Below are 5,613 nucleotides of genomic sequence, written 5' to 3'. Positions count from 1 at the left end.
CCTGAAGAGCATGAAGAGACAGGAAAAAGTTGAGATCTTAAAATGACCTGGGTGCTTGGGCCACAGCTAACTGGTAGCAAGAGACCAAGCGATGGAGATGGCAGGGAGCTAAGTTATATTTTCTGCTCCTCCATATCAAGGACCCCCCCCCCYCCCCCCCCCCCAAAAAAAAAACACCACAATCACTTATTCTCTTTTTAAAGAGCCTACTCCACAGTTAAAATCTTAGCACTGCTGTTAAAGTACTATTGCTCTCAGTACAGCCTACCTTTTAGCAGACAGACATAGGTTTAAAAAAACACAGTGGTTTGACAAACTGTCAAGACAGACTTATTGGGGTAGACATGGAGAACTCAGTCTCTGTTCTTCTCTTTCTCAATAGGTATTTAAGAAAACCCACTGTGCCTCAATCTCAAATACTGTTTTGCTCAAACATCATAACCACTGTCTCAAAGTTAACTTGAGACCACATCTGCTGCTTCTTCCAAGAGAAGAATAAACTATGTTCTACATTCTTTCATTATTCTTTTATTTTAAAGGCAACAATTGACAAATTCTTACAGCCCACAGGATCTAATCCTTAAAATACTCCAAGAGGTTTTCACAGAAAGTTTTAAGTTAGCTCCCCTAGGGATATTCTCCAGGTACTATGAGAATACTGATTCTGTTCTGTACATGGAAAAGGAAAAGCTGATTTAGACAAAGTAGTACAGACCTAAGAATAAGTTATTGTTTATTTACCATAAGCTCAAGAAGGAAATTTAAGTCTTTTTAATGAATGAAACCCAGCTGGAATACACATACACTTGGAATAGAGGGGCAAAGTCCTCATTTAAATAGTGTTTCAAACCTATGAGAAAATAGGGTAGTCAGTTAACTTTCACCAGTTATTTTTAAATACATAGGATGACCACTCATCACTAGAGCAATGAAGTTCTTTGCATAGTTTTTCTAAAATAAGTTGAATATTGGGGGGGGGGGCAGAAAGGGAGGAACAAAACAAGAAAACTCTAAAAACAAATTCTGAGAAGACTAAGCCATAACTCTTTAGCCTCACTACCAGACAAAAATCTTCATATTCCAATCATTTATGTCAGATACAGACATATTCTGCTATAAATACAGCTACTAACCTAATGAGAGTCTAAAATAACCCCAGACCTTTTTGCTCTTTAATATAGACAAAAGAATTCAGCCTGTTACCTTCAAAAATTCTTATCTTGTCCTGGTCTGTGTTTTGCTACAGCATACACTCAAAGGCAAACAAGCCACATAACACCATTTCCTCTTACTCCTGGGACAGTCTTTTATTAGCRGCTTTTTCTCCTCATTAGCGGGTCACCTGGACAGCTAATGAGTCATTCCCACATGTGGCTCACCTTGCTCCTAATGCTTGACTTGGGGGAAAGGAAGAGCTACATTACAGACACCCAGGAGGCAGTAGCCAGGCTCTCAGGGCACCAAGGGCCAGCTACAGCTGTATTTCAGGCTCAATGTAACACGTGCTCAGCTCTTAACTCCTCTGACTGGAGTATTGCTGTCCATACGTCCATATGTTCCATGTGTAAAAACTGTCCTCACACACACACACACAAAGTGCTCACACTTTTTCTGTGTTTGCTTTCTGGTGCTGAACATAGGTTCCAATCAGCAACATAGAAAAGCTGTGGGTGTGAATGGCATTTCAGCCACAGAAGATGAATACCAAAACAGCAGGTCCTCCTGAATGCCTGGGCTCTGACAGAGCATTTGTACAGGAACCAACAGCAAAGCCTGCATGCCTGGTACTAACTATGGGTCACATCCAGAAAGACTTTGGTGTTTAAAGAGGACTTATGGAAGACTCCAAAGTTGTGACCCTGAAAAGCTTATCTCAGATGCTGCCTCACTAGAGGGTGCCTAGATCCTGTAGCTCTTCACTTTCTAAACTGAAGTTGTCACATCATCTGTAAGTGCAGCCCAAGTTCTCTGTGTGCCCAGATATCCTCCAGAATGACTAGGGTCCTCACCAAGTACAGCTGCAGCTACCCATTTCTTCTGATTCCTGGTAGAAAAGGTGATTGTGCCTTCCCTTTGGTAATACACATTAGTGCTTAGCACAGTTGCCTACACAGGAGAAAGCTAAAATTCAGTCCCTCATTGCAGAGCTGAAATTTCTAATCTCAGTGAAAAGATTAGTTTTGGAGGATGGGAATTTTGCCTACAGCTGTTGAAATCCTGCTACTGTGCAGAAAAGCCCTCTATGAGTAATCGGGCATAGCTCAGCAACCTGTTTGGGCACTCACAAGCCAAAGACAGGGAGGGAGCCCTGATTTTGGATCCTAGATCTCCAGCTGCATTTCACACCAGACGATTACTGGAGAAGACCAGTGGTTGAAACAGGTGATTATAAAATGTTGCTTCTCTAAACATGAGTTAAATGTTCCAGCACTTTTCAGAATATCCCTTTGGTGGGTGTTAACAGGATGTTCATGATGTTACAAATATGTTATAATGAGACTTTGAAATTTCCATTTCAACCCCCCTGACAGAGCAGAGAAACAGTAGCTCCTCTGCATTTCCCAAACCTGATCTTAAGGCCTGCAGTCAGGCAGTGTTGGGGTGTTTTTCTGGGGCCTCAGGACTAGGTTTCATCCTTCTTGGATTAGTGTGCTGAGCATCCGGCAATTGCATAGAAAGGGGAGAGGGGGAGAGGGAGAAGTCCTCTTCCCCCTCCTCCTCTCCCACGTGTTTTTTTGGGGGGTGGGGGGAAACACATTAATTCTGCTCAGTTCTTTGAAAGGGCAGAGGTGTCTGGTTTTAGGGAATGGAGCACTGATCCTAACTGCATGGGGGGGGGGGGGGGGGGGAGACATGCGTCCCTAAACACCTGCATGAGACTGAAGCTCCAGGTGGGGTTAGATCTCATACCCAACCCCTTCTTCAGTGTTTGCTGAGTGTTGATAGACTGAGAAACAAATAAAAATAACCATCTAGATTCAAATTTCTGGTCATGCTAATTGGTTATGATCCCATCTGAACAATATAATACTGATAATTATGTCTGATAAGAATGGATAGTATACAGTTTTTTTTTTTTTTTTTTTTTTTAAATAGAACAGGGAAAGCAACATGATGAGAGAAGCTGGTGGAGAAGTAAAACAAGATATGAAATACAGACAAACAAGAAGAGGAACGGGAAGAGTTATAGAGAAAAACTAAGGCAGAGGACAGCCCGAATACTCAGCAAATGTATTTAGATACTTCTAGAGAAATGTTTCCTAGGTCTGACAATCTGGGGTATTTGTGTCCTGGTGCCCAGTTTGGTTTGTGCTTTCAGGTAGTTTCTGGTAGTGCCAGGAGGCTGACTGAGGACCTGAGGCCATTTGCAGCGGGGTGGGACCCCCGGTTCAGGGCGCCACTGCTGCTCGCGCACCCCCTGCAGCGCTGCAGTGTCAGGCAAGGACAAGCCAGCCCCGGGGCTGGGCAGGAGGTGAGAGGCTCGCAGCTGTGTAGCTATATCACAGGAGCACCCCTGAACTTATTTTAGCAGGAAGCCTTTCTCATGTCGCGCACAGAAAATGCACTTTCTCTTCCTGCCTGTTTGCTTCACAGATGAGAAAGGAATCCTAAAAAAACCCGCCACAGTGTATACAGTGTTAAAAGCTAGTATCCTATCTCCTTTTAACTTGTGAAATAAAATTTCCAGAATGTGTTACATATTTTTTTAATCTGATATCAAACTGCTTGTTTTGCTGCTCACTGTGTAACTCTTTTGCGGGAGTGTGYTTAGCGTGTGTTTAGTGTGTTTAGCCGCTTTTAGAGACTGCAATTTTGTATCCTTTGCCACTGCTGCTGAAACAATCACAAAAGGGGCAGGTCAGCGTTTGCGCAAAAGCAGATGTTCGCTGCAAAATCGAGTCAGCTCCAATGGGGGGCATCCGATGGGCATGAAGAAAAGTTTCTAGAATGTGCAGCTTACTAGGTGGTGCCATCCGGAAGTCATGTAAGAATTCCTGTGCTCATTATAACTTGCATACTCCGTTATTTGCAAGTTGTTGGTATGGGGAAAGGATGGGGATGTTTTTCCAAATGCGTATTACTTGGATTAAAGCCCTGGTGAGAAGGGCTTTGGGCAGGACCGCTATTGCTGTCCATCAAAGGTAATGCAGTGCTGTCTCCTCTAATGCAGAGCTCAGGACCAAAAGGAAAGGGGAGACCTGCGTCTCACTTAGCGCTGGCCTCCTGCCGCTGACCCAGGGATGCGCTGGGAGAGACAAGGCTGAGAGAGAGTAATGACAGGGTAGCAGCAGGCTGCCTTGAAGTGGTCGAAATGGTGAATTCATCAGCTTACAGCTCACAGACCCCCTATTTTATCACAGCGTAAAATAAATGCCATTTRAAGAAGATTCTGCTGCTGTGCTTAGCTGTGTATGGCAGATACCAAGGTGAAGGACACTTTCTCAATATCTAAAATCTAAGCAGAAAAGGCAAAGGAGTTTATTAACAAGAAAAGCCTGCTATCAGTCCCAAGGAAAGGTCATAAGACTTTATCACTCCTATAATTTGGAAAGAATTTTATGTATTTTCATACAGCTTGACTGAAAAGTGGCATTCCTTGTAATACTTTTTTTTTTTTTTGCCCAAAGTTTAAGTTTTAAAAACGGGCTTTTCAAAAGTAAATGTTGCCAGACTTTCAAATATGCATTAAAACAGTGGGCACCTTGATTATTGAGTTTCATGATATTAACAAGAATGTAGCAAGATATGCTTGGTAATATGCCTATTCCTATTTTATCATGTTACAGCTTTGGGTTGCAACAGAGATTAAAGCCCTGTGACGATGACTGGATGCAAACAGGAAAAAAAGAAGGCCTTTTTATCCTTAAAGACTTACAGTCTACTCCTCCAGTCCTGCTAACGTGCCAGTGTTTACTCCTACTCATATGAATAATCTCAAGGTGACTGACAGCAATGACTCTCCTGTATTGTGGGAAGAAGAAAGTCGCAGCTCACACGGAAACTTGCTGGGCTCTCACAGGCCCGTGACTTGCATGAATGAACTTTGTGTGAAACCCCTCCAAAAGCATTCGCAGGGTGGCACGAAGGCACAGCCAACAGCAGGCAGGGCAAGCCTGGGATCCCGACACATCCCATCAGAGAGGCTGGCGCTTGTTGCAGCTGAGCTGCCTCCAGCACAGCCACCACTTTTTGCCGGCTAAGGAGGGAACGGACGCAGCGAGGCTCCCAGCTCGGGGAGCCAGGGCAGACAGGGACTTAGCAGCACTACATTACTTGTGTGTGCACATGGGGGCAGGCTGCTTGGGCCTAGTGCCCAGGAAATCAAGCCAGCCTCCCTTTGGGAAACCATGCAGATACAGCAGGGAGGGAGTCAGATTTTTTAAAATAATGTAATGGCTATGAAAAACACTGACAGTATGAGAGAAGGGAAAAGAAAACCAGCAAGAGTTGAAAAACTCGAATTTATTTAAAGGCAACGCTCCTGAAACAGGAAACTATTTTTTTTTTTTCCTCCTGCAGTTCCTGTCGAAAACCCACCTACTTTCAGCCCTTCCGTGAGAGCTCTTAATTCCCCTCGCCTCGGGGCTGCCCTTATTCGGCGGCCCCGGAAGC

This window comes from Apteryx rowi, unplaced genomic scaffold (genome assembly GCF_003343035.1).
Source record: "Apteryx rowi isolate R43461 unplaced genomic scaffold, aptRow1 scaffold_103, whole genome shotgun sequence".
Classification (NCBI taxonomy): Eukaryota; Metazoa; Chordata; class Aves; order Apterygiformes; family Apterygidae; genus Apteryx; species Apteryx rowi.
The sequence above is the reverse complement of the archived record's forward strand: the minus strand, read 5'-3'. Positions refer to the sequence as shown.